The 23,003-nt window shown below is 47.4% G+C and overlaps 1 non-coding gene across 1 annotated transcript; it reads right to left on the bottom strand.

Moving 5' to 3' along the window:
• Positions 1–22,900: 22,900 nt before the first annotated feature.
• LOC116271094 lies at positions 22,901–23,003 on the bottom strand. The gene has a single exon (XR_004179540.1). It is a non-coding gene; the product is annotated as a U6 spliceosomal RNA (small nuclear RNA).

Here is a 23,003-nt window from a genome sequence, read left to right as displayed (position 1 = left end):
GCTACTCAGGAGGCTGAGGCAGGAGAATCACTTGACTCGGGAGGCAGGAGTTGCAGTGAGCCAAGATCATACCACTGCACTCCAGCCTGGGTGACAGAGCAAGACTCCGTCTCAAAACAAAAAAAAGAATAGAAAAGAAAAAAAGGGTACTTGTAGTGAGGACAGACTTGGGGAAGGTGGCACTAATCCACAGGGGACACTCCCACAAGGCAATAGGCTACTTCTGGGTGGGAGAGAGTAGGTCCACAGTCATCTGAACCCCAACTCTCGACAGTGGCCCATGGCTTTGGTGATGTGGCAATGCCCCCATCACATTATCTATAGAGTCCCAAGGCCTCACAACACAGAGAGGTCACGCAATGCCCTTTCTTTTCCGTAATCCCCATCTCAGGGAGGCCGAGACGGGCTGGATCACGAGGTCAGGAGATCGAGACCATCCTGGCTAACACGGCAAACCCCGGCCTCATTAAGAAATACAAAAACTGGGGCCGGCTGCAGGTGGCGGGCCTGTAGTCCCAGCTACTCAGGAGGTTTGAGGCCCATAAAACCGCTGAACCGCAGCGGAGCTTGGCATGAGATGCTGCCACTGCACCCAGCCTGGTGACAAGCGAGACCTCGCCTCAAAAAAAAAAAAAAAAAAAAAAAAGAACATTGAGGAACATGAGGGATGGGGTTTCTAAAGTGACAGCCGTATAAAGGAGAACGTGACATCTGTTTCTTTTGCTCCTGCCTGTGGCAGGATACAGGGGGAGAAAGAGACATGTTTGTACCTCGGGGGCTCAGAGGAGGGTGGGGTAGCTACAACTCTATCCATAGAGATTTTGGAGCCCCTCTCCTCATATGTCCTACTGTCCTGTACAAGAGAAGTATGTCATCCTGTCTCTTCTATCAGAGTGAGGACCCTGGAGTTATGCTGTGCCTCTCTCTATTATACAGGAACCCCTCCAAGGCAGGGGCTTTCTGTCCCTGATCTGCCTGGGGGCTCTCTGAGAAGAGGATGAGAGCTGGAGGCGATGCCCCCCAGCACACTGAGGCTTTCTGAGGCTAAGGGCTGTGTCTCCCCCTCAGACTGGAGACTCCTTGGGATACTCCCTTTGCCTTTCTCCAAGTATTTAGCACATGACTCTGTCCATAGGGGCTCTCAGTCTAGAAGGGGCAGGGCACAGATTGCATTTTTGGCAGAACTCCAAGACCTTCTTTCCAGGCTCCTCCTTTGCCGCCGCCATGGGTACTTGGGACCATAAACAGCCAAGCTCATGCTCTGCCTATTAGCTCCAGGTCCTAATGAAGGCTACCTTCCTTTCCAGGTGAACACCCTAGCCTAGGAGCAGATTCAGCATGAAATTAAGTGTGTGTGTGGGATGAGAGGTACCTGGACTAGGAGCGTCACTTACCTCTGCCTCCTGGAAACCTCCTCCGCATACCCACCCATTCTTCACCATCTAGAAAAACTCCTCCCTTAGCAAGCTCTCCAGATTCCATCTCCCAGCTACCAATGGGCAGAGATTAGACATCGATTCAGATTTGACCTCCAAGGGAGATGTGGGGGCTGCTTGTGATCTTGTTTTCTGCTGAGCAACAAAGTTAATGAGCTCAGAAGGGCTTGTGTCCAAACCTACCTCCTGCCTGGAGGCAGCGGTATCCAAGAAAAGTGGACAGCATTCCCTGAGAACCCTGAGTCTGGGGCCAGATTGGAGTCAAGGAAGACTCTGATGGGCTCCAGCAGCCATGAGCCCCTGCCTTGTACTCTGGATTTGTTTTGGGGTGGGCTGCTCTGAAGGCCAATGTACTTTATTTTATTTATTTATTTAGAGACAGAGTCTGTCTTAGAGACAGTCTTAGAGACTCTGTCTCCCAGGCTGAAGTGCAATGACACGATCTTGGCTCACTGCAACCTCCACCTCCCGGTTCAAGCAATTCTCCTGCCTCAGCCTCCCAAGTAGCTGGGATTGCAGCCGAGAACCACTATGCCCGGCTAATTTTTGTATTTTTAGTAGAGATGGGGTTTCACCATGTTGGCCAGGCTGGTCTTGAGCTCCTCACTTCAAGTAATCTGCCCGCTTTGGCCTCCCAAAGTGCTGAGATTACAGGCATGAGCCACCGTGCCTGGACAAGCCAGTGTACTTTAAGTCCCCACCCCATCCCCTTCTCTGCAGCCCATCCCAATTTCTCTTTGATCTTTGGCCCTCATGCTCTGCAGTGGACAGACAAGAGAGAATATGGCCTGGACCCTGTAGGCACGGAAGAGCAGGACAGGCAGGAACAGGGAATAAGGAGAGGGCCCCCAAGCCCAGAGCTCCTGCTCAAGTCTGCAAGTTCCACACTCCCCAGAAGCAACAGAACATGTGGGGAGGGCCAGGGGAGATCAGAGATGAAGCCAAACTCCTAGGGGGTTCCACAGCTCCCCCAAAAGGCATATTGGGAGGCAGGAAATTGAAAAGATGACCCCAGGAAGTTTCTGAGGATTGGAAGGGCCTGCTGGACTTGATCAAAATCGTTCAATAAATCCAACTGGCAGTTCAGCCAGCCTGTCCACACCATAAGGAGAAGCACCCTGGTGTGCAGAGTTCTGTGCAGGTTTGCGGTTGGGGGTGCGGAGGCTAATTCCAGAGCCTGCCTCTTCCAATTTCACTGTGGAGAATTGCTAGCATGTGAGGGGTCAGAGAGGACACAGGGGATGGGGATCAGGAGTACACCCCAACTAGTCCAACACCCACACGGGTAGAAAGAGTGTGTGGGGGCCGGGCACAGTGGTTCACGCCTGTAATCCCAGCACTTTGGTAGGCCAAGGAGGGCAGATCACGAGGTCAGGAGTTCGAGACCAGCCTGGCCAATATGGTAAAACCCCGTCTCTACTAATAATATGAAAATTAGCCGGGTGTGGTGGCGCATGCTGATAGTCCCAACTACTTGGGAGGCTGAGGCAGAAGAATCACTTGAACCCAGGAGGCAGAGGTTTCAGTGAGCCGAGATCGCTCCACTGCACTCCAACCTGGGCGACAGAGCGAGACTCCATTCCCTGCCAACAAAAAGAAAGAGCGTATTGGGTTGGGTTGGGGGGTTTCTGAGGAGTTACAGGAGTTAGGTAATCAACGGAGTGAGATTCAGAGAAGGGGTGATGGGCAGCACCATCGCAAGAGAACCCCAGGTCCCATTTCCCAGCCCTTCCCGGGTTCTGATTGGGCCCTCAGGAATGAGAACTGCAACAGCAGAAGAGCATCTGGGGTTTGCTTGCTCTTCCAGTCCCCGCTGGTGACTCACCGCCACCCCCACCACCATCCCCATTCCCCTCGCCGGTGCAGACATTCTGGCCCAGCTCTGTAGCCAGGTCAGGGTGACTCAGAGGGCTGGTTGCTGCCTCCCCGCCATGGACCCTGCTTTTGAAGTTCACTTAGTCTTCAAACTCACTAGCTGACTGAGAAAGCCAACTTCCCTGACTCCTCTCATACCACTCAACAGATTTCTTCTCAGGCAGAGGAGGAAACAAGAGTTGACTTGATACCCAACAACATTGTCAAGTCCTCTGGTCTATCCTGATGCCTAGAGGAACTATCTCCAGCTTTTCCCCACAGTCACATCACACACACAGTCATGCTCCCACACATTTTTGCGGACAGCATTTCCCTTAGGTCATGATAGATACTTTCCAGAGGAGTCTTTAAGAAGAATACATGGCCAGGCACAGTGCTTCCTACCTGTAATCCCAGCAGTTTGGGAGGACTGGGTGAACGGATCACCTGAGGTCATGAATTTGAGACCAGCCCAGCCAACATGGTGAAATCCCGTCCCCACTAAAAATACAAAAATTAGCTAGGTGTGGTGTGGTGGCAGGCGCCTGTAATCCCAGCTGCTTGGGAGGCTGAGACAGGAGAATCACTTGAACCCAGGGGGCAGAGGAGGCTGCAGTGAACTGAGATTGTGCCACTGCCCTCCAGCTGGGACGACAGAGTGGAAGTCTGTCTCGGAAAAAAAAAAAAAAGAAAGAAAAGAAAAGAAAAAGGAAGAATATACTATCTAAAGCCTTTTCTGGCCATCTGCTACAAGCAGTTTGAAGCAGTTTGGAAGTCCTCTCTCAGTTCTAACCCCAATCCCTCTTGCTGTTTTCAAAGGCTTTTGTTTGTTGGGAAAAGAGCTCAAGCCCTTCGTAGTTGCTGCCTAATCCATGGGAGGAGGGCTGCAGTGAAGAGTTGGAATGGGAGAAGATGCTACAAGGTCCTCACTTCCAAGGAGTCCTCCTGGAGGGAAAAAATTGGTTGTGCATTTATGATAAAAGGCTAAAGGGGGCCAGGCATGGTGGCGGTGGCTTACGCCTGTAATCTCAGCACTTTGGGAGGCTGAGGTGGCCAGATCATGAGGTCAGGAGTTTGAGACCAGCCTGGCCAACATAGTGAAACCTTGTCTCTAGTAAAAATTCAAAAAATTGGCCGGGCGCGGTGGCTCAAGCCTGTAATCCCAGCACTTTGGGAGGCCGAGACGGGTGGATCACGAGGGCAGGAGATCGAGACCATCCTGGCTAACATGGTGAAACCCCGTCTCTACTAAAAATACAAAAAACTAGCCGGGCGAGGTGGCGGGCGCCTGTAGTCCCAGCTACTCGGAGGCTGAGGCGGGAGAATGGCGTGAACCCGGGAGGCGGAGCTTGCAGTGAGCCGAGATCGCGCCACCATACTCCAGCTTGGGCGACACAGCGAGACTCCGTCTCAAAAAAAAAAAAAAAAAAAATTCAAAAAATTAGTTGGGCATGGTGGTGCGTGCCTGTAGTCCCAGCTACTTGGAAGGCTGAGGCAGGAGAATCGCTTGAACCCGGGAGGTGGAGGTTGTGATGAGCTGAGATCACGCCACTTCACTCCAGCCTGGGCAACAGAACGAGACAAGAAAGAAAAGAGAGAGAGAGAGAGAGAGAGAGAGAGAGACAGAGCCGGGCCTCCCTGAAAGAGCAGAATTCATGAGCTCCTCTGTTTTTCTGGTAGGGGCACATCCCAGAGAAAGGAAGACAGTGGTGAGAATGGAGGGTTTTCTCTTCCTTTTCCTTGTGTGGCAGCATGAAGGATGGAACAGTTTCCAGAGTCCCCAGTGTATACTCCCTGACCCTTGCGCTCCCTCCTGCCCCTGGTATCCGAGTCCTGCAATGGGTGAGTGGGTGGGTGGGGCTTCTGCAACTTCGGAAAACATATACCTCCTTAATTAGAATAAGGAGCAGCTTGTGGGGCAGAGAGAGAGGATTAGACTGGAGTTCAAGCCCCAGCTCCACCTGTCCCCACTACCAAGGCTATGTTTGGCTTTGGGCAAAGCTCTTAACCACTCTGAGGCTTAACTCACTTGCCCATTTCTAAACTGGACATAAGACAACAAAACCTTCTCATCCTACCTTACTGTTAACTTGAAGGCATCTTGCTAGTGTTGGCTGGTGGTATTCTCTGCAATGATCTCCCTTGCATCACTCTATGCTGAAAATCATCATTATTTTTTAAATTATTGATTTTTATTTTTAAGATAGGGTCTCACTCTGTCGCCCAGACTGGAATGCAGTGGTACAATCACAGCTCACTGGCCGGGCACGATGGCTCACTCCTGTAATTCTAGCACTTTGGGAAGCCGAGGTGGGAGGAACACTTGAGGTCAGGAGTTCGAGACCAGCCTGGCCAACATGGAGAAACCCCATTTCTACTAAAATTACAAAAATTTACCAGGTGTAGTGGCACACACCTGTAATCCCAGCTACTCAGGAGGCTGAGACAGGAGAATCGCTTGAACCTCGGAGGTGGAGGTTGCAGTGAGCCTAGATAGTGCCATTGCCCTCCAGCCTGGGGGACAAGAGCAAAACTCCATCTCAAAAAATAAAATAAAAAATAAAAAATCACAGCTCACTCTAGCCTGACCTCCTCCAACTCCTAAGTAGTTGGGATTATAGGCGCACACCACCATGCCTGGCTAGTTTTATTTTATTTTGTTATTATTATTTTTTTGAGACAGAGTCTCCCTCTGTCACCAGGCTGGAGTGCAGTGGCACAATCTCAGCTCACTGCAACTTCCGCCTCCTGGGTTCAAGAGATTCTCCTGCCTCAGCCTCCTGAGCAGCTGGACTACAGGTGCGTGCCACCATGCCCAGGTAATTTTTGTATTTTTAGTAGAGACAGGGTTTCAGCATGTTGTTCAGGATGGTCTCAATCTCTTGACCTCGTGATCCACCCGCCTCAGCCTCCCAAAGTGCTGAAATTACAGGCGTGAGCCACCACGCCCAGTCATTTTATTTAAGTACAGGTCTTGCTATGTTGCCCCAGGCTGGTTGAACTCCTGGGCTCAAGTAATCCCCATGCCTTGGCTTTCCAAAGTGCTGAGATTAGAGGTGTGAGCCACGTTGGGCTATGGAGAAAATTAAATACAATGCATTAAGAAAGCCAGGCTGGCCGGGCGCAGTGGCTCAAGCCTGTAATCCCAGCACTTTGGGAGGCCAAGACGGGTGGATCACGAGGTCAGGATATCGAGACCATCCTGGCTAACATGGTGAAACCCCGTCTCTACTAAAAAATACAAAAAACTAGCCAGGCGAGGTGGCGGGTGCCTGTAGTCCCAGCTACTCGGGAGGCTGAGGCAGGAGAATGGTGTGAACCCGGGAGGCGGAGCTTGCGGTGAGCTGAGATCCGGCCACTGCACTCCAGCCTGGGAGACAGAACAAGACTCCGTCTCAAAAAAAAAAAAAAAAAAAGAAAGCCAGGCTGGGCCTGGCGCGATGGCTCACACGTGTAATCCCAACACTTTGGGCAGATCACGTGGTCAGGAGATCGAGACCATCCTGGCCAACATGGTGAAACCCCGTCTCAACTAAAAATACAAAAAAATTAGCTGGGTGTGGTGGTGTGCGCCTGTAGTCCCAGCTACTCAGGAGCTGGGAGGCAGGATAATCGCTTGAACCTGGGAGGCGGAGGTTGCAGTGAGCTGAGATTGCGCCTTTGTATTCCAGCCTGGGTGACAGAGAGAGACTCTGTCTCAAAAAAAAAGAAGAAAGAAAGAAAGAAAGAAAGCCAGGCTGAGGCCAGGTGCACTGGCTCATGCCTGTAATCCCAGCAATTTGGGAGGCCAAGGCAGGCAGATCACCTGAGGTCAGGAGTTTGAGACCCGCCTGGCCAACATGGTGAAACCCCATCTCTACTAAAAATACAGAAATTAGCCGAATGTGGTGGCGGGTGCCTGTAATCCCAGCTACTTGGGAGGCTGAGGCTGGAGAATTGCTTAACTTGGGAGGCGGAGGTTGTAGTGAGATGAGACCATACTATTGCTCTCCGGCCTGGGCAATAAGAGCAAAACTCTGTCTCAAACAAAACAAAACAAAACAAAACAAGAAAAGAAAAGAAAAAGAGAAAAAGGAAAGAAAAGAAAGCCAGCTGACATCCCAGCACCCGGGGCGTGGAACGTTATGAAAGTCCGTATTAGAAGCAAGGGTTTTGGAGATAGACCCACTTACGCACTTATGCTTACTAGTAGGATAATTTATAGCAACTTGCTCCAGGGGGCACTTCAGTTTGCCTTTCTGTAAAATAGGAAATGTAATAGTTTCTACCTGGAAGGACTGATTTGAGACACATGTATACTTAGAAGATGCATTATGTTACATTGTATCTTGATACATTAGTTATCTTCTGCTGCCTAACAAATTACCCCAAATCTTGGCAGCTTAAAATAAACATTTATCTCACACAGTTTCTGAGATTCAGGAATCTGAGAGCAGCTTAGTTGGGTGGTTCTGACTCAAGGTCTCTCATGAGGTTGGAGTCAAACTGTTGGCTAAGCTGCAGTCTTAGAAAACTTGTCTGGGGCTATAGGATCACCTTCCAAGCTCATTCCCATGACGGTTGGCTGAAGGCTTCAGTTCCTCACTATGTGGACCTCTCCATAGGGCTTGTCACTTCTTTCCCCAGAGTGAGGGCATACACCTAAGATGAAAACCACAATTAGATGTTTTCTTTTGTTTGTTTGTTTTTGCAACAGGGTCTCACTCTGTCACCCAGGCTGGAGTGCAGTGGCACCATCTCAGTTCACTTGCAACCTCCGCCTCCGAGGCTCAAGTGATCCTCCCACCTCAGCCTCCCGAGTAGCTGGGACTACAGGTGCCTGCCACCATGCTCAGCTAGTTTTTTGTGTTTTTGGTAGAGACAGGGGTGTTGCTATGTTACCCAGGCTGGTCTTGAACTCCTGAGCTCAGAAGATCCACATGCCTCAGCCTCTCAAAGTGCTGGGATTATAGGCATGAGCCACTGCGCCCAGCCCGCAGTTAGATTTTAAAACTTTACTCTGGAAGTGACATAACATCACTTCAGCTATATGCTGTTGGTCATACAGACCAATCCTGGTGCAATGTGAAAGGCATTACACACAATGTGAATACCAAGAGGTGAAGACCACTGGGGGCCAGTTTGGACGCTGGCTACCATATGCATAATCAGCCCTAAAATATGTTGGGCAACATTGTTTATTTATTTATTTACTTATTTATTTATTTTTGAAACGGAGTATTGCTCTTGTTGCCCAGGCTGGAGTGCAATGGCGCTATCTCGGCTCACCACAACCTCCGCCTCCTGGGTTCAAGCAATTCTCCTGCCTCAGCCTCCTGAGTAGCTGGGGTTATAGGCATGTACCACCACGCCTGGCCAATTTTGTATTTTTAGTAGAGACAGGGTTTCTCCATGTTGGTTAGGTTGATCTTGAACTCCCGGCCTCAGGTGATCTGCCCCCCTCGGCCTCCTAAAGTGCTGGGATTATAGGTGTTAGCTACTGTGCCCAGCCCAACATTGTTATTATTATAGAAGATGCTCAGTTCATTGAGCATTTCTTTTCATCATCATCAACTTTAGCTGTTTTATTAGTTTATTTTGTTTTGTTTTGTTTTGTTTTGTTTTAGAGACAGGGTCTTAATCTGTCCCCCAGGCTGGAGTGAAGTGGCATAATCATAGCTCACCTCCTGGGCTCAAGTGATGATGCCCCTGCCCCAACCTTCCAAGGAGCTGAGACTACAAGTGTATACCACCATGCTCTGCTAATTAAAAACATTGTGTGTGTGTGTGTGTGTGTGTGTGTGTGTGTGAGACATGCCTATGGTCCCAGCTACTTGCAAGGCTGAGGTAGGAGGATTGCTTGAACCCAGGAGGTTGACTTTGCAGTGCATGCCACTGTGCTCCAGCATAGGCGACAGAGTGAGACCCTGTCTGAAAACAAAGAAAAAACAAAAATTGGCAGGGTGCAGTGGCTCACGCCTGTAATCCCAGCACTTTGGGAGGCTGAGGTGGGTGGATCACGAGGTCAGGAGTTCAAGACCAGCCTGGCCAAGATGGTGAAACCCCGTCTCCACTAAAAATACACACACACACACACACAAAAATTAGCTGGGCGCGGTGGTGGGCGCCTATAATCCCAGCTACTGAGGAGCCTGAGGGAGGAGAATCACTTGAACCCCACAGGTAGAGGTTGCAGTGAGCCGAGATCATGCCACTGAACTCTAGCCTGGGCGACAGAGCAAGACTCCATCTCACAAAAAAAAAAAAAAAAAAGAAGAAGAAGACACAGAGTATCGCTCTGTTGCCCAAACTGGAGAGCAGTGGTGCCATCTTGGCTCACTACAACCTCCGCCTCCTGGGCTGAAGTGATTCTCCTGCCTCACCCTCCTGAGTAGCTGGGATTACAGGCATCCGCCACAATGCCCGGCTAGTTTTTGTACTTTTAGTAGAGAAGGGTTTCACCATGTTGGCCAGGCTGGTTTGGAACTCCTGATCTCCAGTTATCCACCCGCCTTGGCCTCTCAAAGTGCTGGGATTACAGACGTGAGTGACTGCGACTGGCCTCTTTTATTTTTTTTACTTTCTTAATTGCTTTCACTTTATTTATTTATTTATTTATTTATTATTTTTTTTTTTTTTTGAGACGGAGTCTCGCTCTGCTGCCCAGGCTGGAGTGCAGTGGCCGGATCTCAGCTCACTGCAAGCTCCGCCTCCCGGGTTCACGCCATTCTCCTGTCTCAGCCTCCCGAGTAGTTGGGACTACAGGCACCCGCCACCGCGCCCGGCTAGTTTTTTGTATTTTTAGTAGAGACGGGGTTTCACTGTGTTAGCCAGGATGGTCTCGATCTCCTGACCTCGTGATCCGCCCGTCTCGGCCTCCCAAAGTGCTGGGATTATAGGCTTGAGCCACCGCGCCCGGCCCTTTCACTTTATTTTGTTTTATTAATTGATTGAGATGGAGTCTTGCTCTTGTCACCCAGGCTGGAGTGCAGTGGTGCAATCTTGGCTTGGCTGCAACCTATGCCTCCTGGGTTCAAGCAATTCTCCTGCCTCAGCCTCCCAAGTAGCTGGGATTACAGGCGCCTGCCATCACGCCCAGCTAATTTTTGTGTTTTTAGTAAAGACCGGGTTTCACCATGTTGGCCAGGCTGGTCGCAAACTCCTGACTTCAGATGATCCACCTGCCTCGGCCTCCCAAAGTGCTGGGATTACAGGCGTGAGCCACTATGCCTGGCTCCCTCCCTCCCTCCCTCCCTTCCTTCTTCTTTCTTTCTTTCTTTCTATTTCCTTATTTCTGCAATGAGAAATGTCTTTCATGATACTGTAATTTTTAAGAGTGCATATCCATTATTTTATAGAATGTTTCTCAATTGGGTCTTTCTGATGTTTCCTTCCAATTAGATTCAAGTTAGGCATTTGGGCCAGAATACCAGAAAAATAAAAGTGTATTTTTTTCAGAATATCGTACCTGGAGGAATAAGATGTCTATCTGCCCCTGAGCAATGATAATCTTACTCACCCAGTCAAGGCTTTGCTTGATTTCCCCACTGTATAGTTACCGTTTTTCACCTTATAAAGAATAAGCAATTTACAAGGAGACATTTACCTGTCCCTCATTAGACCTTCTCACGAGATTTAGCAGCCATTGATGACTGTTCCTTGAATCCATTTTTACTACGATGCTTGAAAATGGTCATTTTTGGGCCAGGTGTGGTGTCTCATGCCTGTAATCCCGGCACTTTGGAAAGCCGAGGCAGGCAGATCACCTGAGGTCAGGAGTTCAAGACCAGCCTGACCAACATGGAGAAACCCCGTCTCTACTAAAAACACAAAATTAGCCAGGCTTGGTGGCGCATGCCTGTAATCTCAGCTACTTGGGGGTCGAGGCAGGAGAATCGCTTGAACCTGGGAAGCGAAGGTTGCGGTGAGCTGAGATGACGTCATTGCACTCCAGCCTGGACAACAAGAGCGAAACTCCATCTCAAAAAAAAAAAAAAAAGAAAGAAAGAAAATGGTCATTTTCCAACTCACCATTCCCTCCATGGTATTTGGATATTTATTTATTTATTTATTGAGACAGGGTCTCTCCCTCTCTCACCCAGGCTGGAGTGCAGTGCCATGATCGTAGCTCACTGCAGCCTCAAACTCCCAGGCTCAAGCGATCCTCCCACCTCAGCCTCCCAAGTAGCTGGGTCCACAGGTACTCGCCGTCACTCCTGGTTAACTTTTTTATTTTTTGTAGAGACTGAGTCTCCCTATGTTGCCCAGGCTGCTTTCCAATTCCTGACTTCAAATAGTTATGCTGCCTCTGCCTCCCAAAATATTTAATTAATTAATTTATTTGGCCGGGCGCGGTGGCTCAAGCCTGTAATCCCAGCACTTTGGGAGGCCGAGACGGGCGGATCACGAGGTCAGGAGATCATCCTGAGCACACGTAGTGAAACCCTGCTTTGAACATAAATTAGCCGGGCGTAGGGAGTGGCGCCAGTCCCAGTTACTCGGGAGGCTGAGGCAGGAGAATGGCGGAACCCGGGAGGCGGAGCTTGCAGTGAGCTGGAGAGATCCCGCCACAGACCCAGCCTGGGCGACAGAGCAAGACTGCCTCAAAAAAAAAAAAAAAAAAAAATTAATTTATTTACATTATATTTTATGTAACATCATTATATTGCATAAATCCATATATGCATTATATTGCATATATTTGCATGTGCAAGTACAGTAATGATGTTATACGTACAATATTATATTTTTTGAGAGCGAGTCTCACAGGCAAGTCACCCAGGCTGGAGTGCAGTGGCGCCGATCTCGCTCACTGCAAGTCTGGCCTCCCAGGTTCACTATTCTTCCTGCCTCAGTCTTGTGCAGCTGGGACTACAGGTCACCACTCCACGCCCGCTAGTTTTTTTTGCCTTTAGTAGAGACGGGTTTCACCCATGTTGGGGCCAGATGGTCTCTGATCTCCTGACCTCATGATCCACCCGGCCCGCCTCCCAAAGTGCTGGGATTACAGGCCGAGCCACCATGCCTGCCACAAATATTATATTAATTATATTGCATATAAAATGTGTATTTTACATAGTAATATATTAATTAATTAATATTATTTAAAAACAATTTTTTTTAGACTCAGTTTTGCCCTGCCACCCAGGGTGGGGAACAGTGGCATGATCTCAGCTCACTGTATCCTCCTCCTCCTGGGTTCAAGCAATTCTCATTCCTCAGCCTCCTGAGTAGCTTGGACTACAGGCGCCTGACACCATGCCTGGCTAATTTTTGTATTTTTTGTAGAGATGGGGTTTCACCATGTTGGCCAGGCTGGTCTCGAACTCCTGACCTCAGGTGATCTGCTTGCCTTGGCCTCCCAAAGTGCTGGGATTAGAGGCATGAGCCACCGCACCCGGCCTAATAACAATTTTTTGAATAATTAGCTGGACATGGTGTTGGGTACCTGTGGTCTCAGCTAGTTGGGAGACTGAGGTGGGAGGATTGCTTGAGCCCAGAAGGTTGAGGCTGTAGTGAGCTGCTTAGTGCCACTCCACTCCAGCCTGAGCGATGAAGCCAGACCCTGTCCCAAAATAAACAAAAAAGGTTTTTAAAAAGATGGTGAACATAGGCTGGGCGCGGTGGCTCACACCTGTAATCCTAGCACTTTGGGAGGCTGAGGTGGGCGGATCACGAGGTCAGGAGATCGAGACCACAGTGAAACCCCATCTCCACTAAAAATACAAAAAATTAGCCAGGCGTGGTGGCAGGCGCCTGTAGTCCCACCTACTCAGGAGGCTGAGGCAGGAGAATGGCGGGAACCCGGGAGGCGGAGCTTGCAGTGAGCCGAGATCGCGCCACTGCACTCCAGCTTGGGTGACAGAGACTTTGTCTCAAAAAAAAAAAAAAAAAAAAAGATGGTGAACATATCTACCACCTCCAGAAGTATCCTTAAGCCCTGTTACATTTGCTGTGTTCTAATATTCTCTCCCCTCCTTACCACTGATCTGCTGTCTGTCACTGTAGATTTGTTTGCATTTTCTTTTTTTTTTTTGAGGAGTCTCCCTTTGTTGCCTAGGCTGGAGTGCAGTGACACCATCTCAGCTCATTGAAACCTCCACCTCCTGGGTTCAAGTGAGTCTCCTGCCTCAGCCTCCTGAGTAGCTGGGATTATAGGCGATTGCCACCACACCAAGCTAATTTTTGTATTTTTAGTAGAGAGGGGTTTTTGTCATGTTGGCCAGACTGGTCTCGAACTCCTGACCTCGGGTGATCTGCCCACCTTGGCTTCCTCCTTTTATTTTTGTTGAATAAATACTTAGGAATGAGGTATGTTTAACTTTTTAAGACTGCCAAAATGTTTTTTGAAGTCATTGTAACATTTTCTATTCCCACCTCTTGTATGACAGTTCTAGTTCCCCCAAAGTTTTGCCAACACTGAGTAGGATCAGTCTTTGTAATTTTAAGCCATTCTAATAGTTATGTAGTGATATCTCCTTGTTATTTTAATTTGTGTTTTCCTAATGACTAATGATGTTGCGTATCTTTTCATCAGTTTATTTGCCACCTGTATACCTTTTTTGGTGAAGCATCTGTTTAAATCTTGTGCTCATTTTGGTTAGAGGGAGGTTGTTTGTTTCCTTGTTATTCAGTTTTTTGTTTGTTCTCTGAGACAGGGTCTGGCTGTGTTGCCCAGGCTGGAGAGCTGTGGTGCAATCTTGGCTCACTGCAACCTCCACCTCCTATGCTCAACTATCCTCCCACCTTAGCCTCCCAAGTAGCTGAGACTACAGGTGCACTCCACTGGCTAATTTTTTGTATTTTTGGTAGAGATGGGGTTTTATCATGTTGCACAGGCTGGTCTTGAACTCCTGGGTTAAAGTGATTCTACTGCCTTGGCCTCTCAAAGTGTTGTGATGGGATTATTGGCATGAGCCACCACGCCTGGCCAACAATATCTTTTCAAGAGCAGAAGTTTTAAATTTTGATGAAGTTCAATTTATCAATTTGGCTTTTTTTCCCTTCCTTCTTTCTTCCTTCCTTCCTTCCTTCCTTCTTTCTTTCCCTCCTTTCTTCCTTTTCTTTCTTTCTTTCTTTCTTTCTTTCTTTCTTTCTTTCTTTCTTTCTTTCTTTCTTTCTTTCTTTCTCTCTCTCTCTCTCTCTCTCTCTCTTTTCTATAGACAGGGTCTCACTGTGTCTCATCTTCCCATTCTCTTAACAGTATCTTTTTAAATTTTTTTTTTTTTTGTATTTTTTATAGAGATGGGGTCCGCTATGCTGCCCAGGCTGGTGTGGAGCTCCTCACCTCAAGCAATCCTCCCCACCTGCCTCAGCCTCCCAAAGTGCTTGGCATACATGCATGAGCCACCACACCTGACTCAGTTCAGTTTTTTAGGGATTGTGCTTTTGGCATCATATCTATCTGGAATGTCTTTGCTAACTTAAAACCATCATCTTTTTTTTTTTGTTTTTGTTTTTTGTTTTTTGTTTTTAAGACTGAGTCTCACTCTGTCGCCCAAGCCGGAGTGCGGTGGCAAAATCTCAGCTCACTGCAGCCTCTGCCTCTCAGGTTCAAGCAATTCTCCTGCCTCAGCTCCCAAGTAGCAGGGGATACAGGTGTGTGCCACCATACCTGGCTAATTTTTGTATTAGTAGAGATGGGGTTTTGCCATGTCAGCCAGGCTGGTCTCAAATTACTGACATCAGATGATTCACCCATTTTGGCCTCCCAAAGTGCTGGGATTATAGGCACGAGCCACCGCACCCAGCCCAAGATCACCAATTTTTCTCCTAGAAGATTTATAGTTTTTGGTCTCACATTTATGTATGTGACTTAAATAATTGCGTTTAAGCATATGATTGAGTTAATTTTATTTTTTTTGAGACAGAGTTTCATTTGTTGCCCAGGCTGGAGTGCAATGGCACAATCTCAGCTCACTGCAACCTCCGCCTCTGGGTTCAAGTGATTCTCCTGCCTCAGCCTCCCAAGTAGCTGGGATTACAGGCATGAGCCACCATGCCCGGCTAATTTTGTATTTTTAGTAGAGACAAAGTTTCTGCATGTTTCTCAGGCTGGTCTCAAACTCCCAGCCTCAGGTGATCCGACCTCAGGTGATCTGCCTGCCTTGGCCTCCCAAAGTGCTGGGATTACAGGCGTGAACCACCACACCCGGTGATTGTGCTAATTTTTATACACAAGGTGAGGTATGAACAGAAGATTTTTTTTTTTTTTTTTTTTTTGCATATGGATGTTTAATTGTTTTAGCACTATTTGTTGAACAGATGCTTTGTCCATTGAGTTGTCTTTATGGCTTTGTATAAAATAAGTTGTGATACATGTGTGTTGTATTGGATTTTTTTTTTTTTTTTTTTTTTTTTTTGTTTGGGGTTTACTCTTGCTGCCCAGGATGGAGGGCAATGGTGCGACCTCAGCTCACCTCAACCTCCGCCTCCCAGGTTCTAGCGATTCTCCTGCCTCAGCCTCCCTAGTAGCTGGGATTACAGGCATGTGCCACCATGCCTGGCTAATTCTGTATTTTTAGTAGAGACAGGGGTTTCTCTATGTTGGTCAGGCTGGTCTCGAACTCCTGACCTCAGGCGATCCACCCGCCTTGGGCTCCCAAAGTGCTGGGATTACAGGTGTGAGCCACTGTACCTGACCTGCATTGGATTTTTAAATGCTTCAAAGGTCATGAAGCACTGGTATCAAGGCAAAAGCAAGGACTTGGGCTGTAGGCAACAGCTAGGTTAGACTCCTGGTCTTGCCACTTACGTGAGGCACAGTTGACCTATGAAGTAGAAACAATGGTACTGGCGCCTCAGGATGTTTGCCATGTTTTACAATGTTCTCCTGGATTTCTTCTTTCCTTTTCTGCTGTCCTCCCAGGTAAAGTAGGGGACTGGGAAAGCTGGTCCTGGTCCTGAATAACATCTCTTAATCCCTAGGGTCCCCAGATTCGGAGCTCTAGGAAGCAAAGAAGGAAAAAAAGCAAAAAAACAAAACAAAACAAAAAAACGGGCGTAGTGGCTCACGCCTGTAATCCCAGCACTTTAGGAGGCTGAGGAGGGCAGACTGCCTGAGCTCAGGAGCTTGAGACCAGCCTGGGCAACCTGGCAAAACCCCGTTTCTACTAAAAATACAAAAAATTAGCCAGGCATGGTGGCTTGTGCCTGTAATAGCAACTACTGGGGAGGCTGAAGCACCAGAATCACTTGAACCTGGGAGGCGGAGGTTGCAGTGAGCCAAGATGGTGCCATTGCACTCCAGCAGCCTGGGCAACAAGAGTGAAACTCTGTCTCAAAAAAAAAAAAAAAAAGGAAGGAAAGAAGGTACGGATAATGGGTACAGTGGTATCTATAGGACATCCAACACAAATCAGCCATTTGCTCTGGGCAAGACTATACAGGCAGATCCCAATGCAAAGTCTCTTTGTTTTCAGTGAATTTGTGCACAATCTTTTTTTTCTTATGTATTTATTTATTTGTTTAAGACAGAGTCTCGCCCTATTGCCCAGGCTGGAGTGCAATGGCGTGATCTCAGCTCACTGCTACCTCCGCCTCCTGGGTTCAAGTGATTCTCCTGCCTCAGCCTCCCAAGTAGCTGGGGTTACAAGCACGTGCCACCACGCCAGCTAATTTTTTTGTATCTTTAGTAGAGATGAGGTTTCACCATGTTGGCCAGTCTGGTCTTGAACTCCTGACCTCATGATCCACGAGCCTCGGCCTCCCAAAGTGCTGGGATTATAGGTGTGAGCCACTGCACCTGGCTATTTATTTATTTATTTATTTATTTGTGAGACAGAGTCTCATCTGTCACCCAGGCTGGAGTGCAGTGGCGCAATCTCGGCTCACTGCAACCTCTGCCTCCCGGGTTCAAGCAATTCTTCTGCCTCAGCCTCCCGAATAGCTGGGACTACAGGCACGTGCCACCATGCCCAACTAATTTTTGTATTTTTAGCAGAGACGGCATTTCACCGTATTGGCCAGGCTGGTCTTGAACTCCTGACCTCATGATCCGCCCATCTCAGCCTCCCAAAGTGCTGGGATTACAGGTGTGAGCTATAGCGTCCGGCCTTTTTTCTTTTTAGAGATGAGGTCTCCCTTTGTTGCTCAGGCTGGAGTGCAGTGGAGCAATCATGGCTTGCTGCAGCCTCAACTTCCCGGGCTCCAGAGATCTTCCTGCCTCAGCCTTCTTAGTAGCTGGGTCTATAGACACAGGCCACCACACCCGGCTTTTTTGACTTTTAGTAGTGATGAGATCTCTGCTATGTTGCCCGGGCTCAAATCGAACTCCTGGGCTCAAATGATCCTCCCGCCTTGGCCTCCCGAAATACTGGGATTACAGGCATTAGCCATAATGCCCAGCTGTACAAACTCTTGCCATTTATGCAGGGCAAAAGCACTGCTCTACACAATTATAACAGGCATAATTTGTTATTACTTGATCAATGGAATTTTTTGATAGGCAACAGTTTTCAAAACATTGGGCTCATGGAGAAATAATAAAATGAATGTGAAGTGATGAAAATAATAGAAATGACTCACTTAGATAAATGAAGCAATATGGCCAGACACAGTGGCTCATGCCTGTAATCCTAGCACTTTAGGAGGCTGAGGAGGGCAGATTGCCTGAGCTCAGGAGCTTGAGACCAGCCTGGGCAACCTGGCAAAACCCCGTCTCTACTAAAAATACAAAAAATTAGCCGGGCATGGTAGCATGCGCCTGTAACAGCAACTACTGGGGAGGCTGAAGCACCAGAATCACTTGAACCTGGGAGGCGGAGGTTGCAGTGAGCCAAGGTTGAGCCACCGCACTTCAGCCTGGGCGACAGAGCAAGATTCTGTCTAAAAAACAAAACAAAACAAAACAAAAAGAAGCAATATGGATCTTGCTCTGTGGTTTCCAGTGTGTTGTAAGACATGATCCCACAGCAAGAAACTCTCAGACCGATGAGGGAGAAGTGGACTTCATCCTAGAGGTTTCCAGTGAATGCAAATGAAATGCTCTAGCTTGGCAGTGAAAAGGAGCAACGTGTCTGGCAGATCCAGGACAGACAGGCCAGGTGTGAATCTGAGTGCGTGCTCACTGCTGTTTACCATGGTGGTCCTAAGTTTCAGCACATGCCCTCTCAATTTATTATGAATACATGTATAATTAATCAGACCTTTAGCTAAAGTCAGTCCACATCCATGATTGATCAGGGTGTGTTGCAGCTAACCCTCAATGCTTACTGGTTGCTAATGGAAGAATTCCTCGTGGCATCAAATCTTGGGGCAGGAGATCATCCAAAACTATTTCCTATTTGGTTTACACAGGTATTCTAGGATGATTCATTCGACTTTTTAATAATTTGCTATATAAAAATAGGGTATAGAAATGTTGAAAAATATGAGTTAAGAGGAAGAGAAACACACAGCGGGGAAAGAAAGAGAACATTCATGGTCTCAAAGCCAAAGAGAATGACTGTTAACAATTTCTTCCTAGACTTTTTGCTATTTCAATTAGGTTTTTTTTTTTTTTTTTTTTTTTTTTTGAGACGGAGTCTGGCTCTGTTGCCTAGGCTGGAGTGCAATGGCTTGAGCTCAGCTCACTGCAACCTCCTCCTCCCGGGCTCAAGCGATTCTCCTGCCTCAGCCTCCCAAGTAGCTGGGATTATAGGTGCACGCTGCCAAGCCCAGCTAATTTTTTTTTTTTTGTATTTTAGTAGAGACGGGGTTTCACCATGTTGCTCAAGCTGGTCTTGAACTCCTGAGCTCAGGCAATCCACCTGCCTCTGCCTCCCAAAGTGCTAGGATTACAGGCATGAGACACCGCGCCCGGCTATTTCAATTAGATTTATTATGACATATTTATACCTAATAAATGTAATATTCATAATATAAAATGTCCATGTGCAGTTTTTTTGTTTTGCTTTGCTTTTCGAGAGTGAGTCTTGCTCTGTAGCCCAGGCTGGAGTGGAATGGCACGATCTTGGCTCACTGCAGCCTCTGCTTCCTGGGTTCAAGTGATTCTTGTGCCTCATCCTCCCGAAGAGCTGGGATTACAGGCGTCTGCCACCATGCCCAGCTAATTTTTGTATTTTTAGTAGAGACAGGGTTTCACTTTGTTGGCCAGGCTGGTCTCAAACTCCTGACCTTAAGTGATCTGTCGCCTCGGCCTCCCAAAGTGCTGGGATTATAGGCGTGAGCCACCGCGTCTGGCCTGTGCTGTTTTAAGAATAATAAAACAAGCGCTGTGTAGTTGCTACGTAGATTAAGAACTAGAACATCCTCAATATCTTTGAAGTGCCTTCTGTGCCCCTCTGCAATCAGCACTGTGCTACTTCCCCAGAATTAACCACACTCGGGAATTTTGTTCATCATTCTTTTTACTTTTGTTAAAGTGTTACCTTTTCTGAATGTATACCTAAACAATACATTGTTTAGTTTTGGATATTTTTGAACTTATGTAAACAAAACCATAATGTGTCTATTCCTCAGTTCTAGGTTTTGTTTTGTTTGCTTTGCTTTTTTCCTTAAATAATTTTTTTAAGAGATGGAGACTCGTTATGTTGCCCAGGCTGGACTCAAATTCCTAGGCTCAAGTGACCCTCCCTCCTCAGCCTCCTGAGCAATTGGAACTACTGGTGCGCACCTTTGCTTCCTAGGGTTTTAGATCAACACTGTGAGATTCATCCATCTTGGCTTGTGTTGCTGAAGTTTATTCATTGACAGCGCTTATTAGTACTTTACTGCATGACTATACCAGGCTTTATTATCTGTTCTCCTATTGAACATTTGTATGGTTTCTAGTTTTGTTATTATAAGCAATGCTGCTGTGGATATTCTTGTACAACATGTCTCTGGGCACGAATTTCTGCAGGTGATTTCTAGTCTTTTACGCACATGTAGTTAAATTTTTTTTAAAAAGGTCTCAATCAAGCCAGGCGTGGTGGCTCACGCCTGTAATCCCAGCACTTTAGGAGGCCAAGGCGGGCGGATCACGAGGTCAGGAGATCGAGACCATCCTGGCTAACACAGTGAAACCCTGTCTCTACTAAAAATACAAAAAAAAAATATATATATATATATATATATATATATATATATATATATAGCCGGGTGTGGTGGCAGGCGCCTGTAGTCCCAGCTACTTGGGAGGCTGAGGCAGGAGAATGGCGAGAACCCAGGAGGCGGAGCTTGCAGTGAACCGAGATCACACCACTGCACTCCAACCTGGGTAACAGAGCGAGACTCCGTCTCAAAAAAAAAAAAGAAAAAAGGGCACCAATCATATGAACTATATGAACACAAACACTCAATTTTGTGTTCATTTTCTGTAACCTTTTCCTCAAATTTCTTTAAACCCTTTGGAATATAATATTTCTTTCTTTCTTTTTTTTTTTTTTTCTCGCTCTGTCGCCCAGGCTGGAGTGCAGTGGCCGGATCTCAGCTCACTGCAAGCTCCGCCTCCCGGGTTTACGCCATTCTCCTGCCTCTGCCTCCAAAGTAGCTGGGACTACAGGCGCCCGCCACCTCGCCCGGCTAGTTTTTTTGTATTTTTTAGTAGAGATGGGGTTTCACCATGTTAGCCAGGATGGTCTCAATCTCCTGACCTCGTGATCCGCCCGTCTCGGCCTCCCAAAGTGCTGGGATTACAGGCTTGAGCCACCGCGCCTGGCCTGAATATAATATTTCAAGTGGTTATGCTAGAAGTTATTTGATTATTCCTCTTTCAATATTTATATTGTTAAAGTTTTTTCCTTTCTTTTTTCTTTTTCTTTTTCTAGACAGGATCTCACTCTGTTGCCCAAGCCGGAGTGCAGTGACACCATCTCGGCTCACGGTAGCCTTGATTTCCTGGGCTCAAGTGATCCTTCCACCTCAGTCTCTCGAGTAGCTGAGACAACAGACGTGTGCCACCAAGACCGGCAAATTTTTTGTTATTTATTTATTTATTGAGACGGAGTCTTGGCTCGGCTCACTGCAAGCTCCGCCTCCCGGGTTCACTCCATTCTCCTGCCTCAGCCTCCCGAGTAGCTGGGACTACAGACGCCCGCCACCACGCCCGGCTAATTTTTTGTATATTTAGTAGAGGCGGGGTTTCACCGTGTTAGCCAGGATGGTCTCGATCTGCTGACCTCATGATCCGCCCGCCTCAGCCTCCCAAAGTGCTAGGATTACAGGCGTGAGCCACTGCGCCCGGCCCTCAAGCCCGGCTAATTTTTAAAATTTTTCGTAGAGATGAGGTCTCATTGTGTTTCCCATCCTGGTCTCGACCTCGTGGGCTCAAGTGCTCCTCTGGTCTCAGCCTCCCAAAGTGGGGGGATTACAGGCATGAGCCACCTTGCCCAGCTGAAAGGTTTTTTTTTTTTTTTTTTGACAGTTATTAATAACACATCTTAATTCTTTTTTTTTTTTTTTTTTGAGTCGGAGTTTCACTCTTGTTGCCCAGGCTGGAGTGCAGTGGCACAATCTCCGCTCACCGCAACCTCTGCCTCCCGGTTCAAGCGATTCTTCTATCTCAGCCTCCCGAGTAGCTGGGATTACAGGCATGCACCACCACACCCGGCTAATTTTTGTATTTTTAGTAGAGACAGAGTTTCTCCATGTTGGTTAGGCTGGTCTGGAACTCCCGACCTCAGGTGATCCTCCGGCCTCGGCCTCCCAAACTGCTTGGATTAGAGGCCTGAGCCACCGCACCGGACCCTGTTTGTTTAGATTTTTTAACCCCCCCCCCTTTTTTTTTTGCCTTTAAAAAAAATCAGGATATCGGCCGGGCGCGGTGGCTCAAGCCTGTAATCCCAGCACTTTGGGGAGGCGAGCAGCCGAGATCACGAGGTCAGGAATCGAAGACCATCACCAGCTGCTTACAGTGAAACCCGTCTCTACTAAAAATACTAAAAACTTTCAACCCGGGCAAATGTGATACGATCCCAGCTACTCTGAAACAGAAATGGCGTAAACAGGCCGAGGAGCTACAGTGAGCTGAGATCCGGCCACTGCACTCCAGCTGGGCAACAAAAAGGAACTCCGTCTTTTTTTGCATCAGGAATATCACATGCCTGCAATCTCAACACTTTGGAGGCCAAGGTGGGAGGATCTGTTGGTGCCAGCAGTTCACTGACCAGCCTGGGCAATATAGCCGAGATCCTGTCTCTACAAAAAAATAAAAATAAATAAAATAAAATAAAATTAGCTAAGGCATAGTGGAACTTGCCTGTAGTCCCAACTACTCAGGAGGCTGAGGTGGGAGGATCACTTGAGCTCAGGGTCCAGCTACATTCAGCTCCTAATTGTGTCACTGAACTCCAGCCAGAGTGACAGTGAAAGTCTGTCTCCTAAAAAAGACAAATGTCTATATCGGCACCACAATTTTAACCATTTTGAAGCATAAAATTCCAGTGGCTTTAAGTACATTCGCAGCTGTTGTGCAACCATTACACTACTCATCTCATGAATTTTTCATCAAAATTGAAATTCTGTGCCAGACTAAGAGCCATTTATCCTTTGCTTTGGTTTATTTACTTAGCATATTGTTTCCAAAAGTTCATCCATATTGTGTAGCAAATTATCAATTTCATTCCTCTTTAAGGCTGAATACTTTTTTCTTTTTTTTTTTACATACTGGATTTTTTTTTTTTTTTTTTTTTTTTTAATTTTTTTTTTTTTTAAATATGGGCAACTTCACGAATTTCGTGTCATCCTTAGCGCAGGGCAATGCTAATCTTCTCTGTCGTTCAATTTTAGTATATGTGCTGAAGGCGAGAGCAC

This window comes from Papio anubis, chromosome 17 (assembly GCF_008728515.1).
Source record: "Papio anubis isolate 15944 chromosome 17, Panubis1.0, whole genome shotgun sequence".
NCBI classification, from domain to species: domain Eukaryota; kingdom Metazoa; phylum Chordata; class Mammalia; order Primates; family Cercopithecidae; genus Papio; species Papio anubis.
Note: the sequence above shows the minus strand (reverse complement) of the source record. Positions and strands in the feature narration are given on the sequence as shown.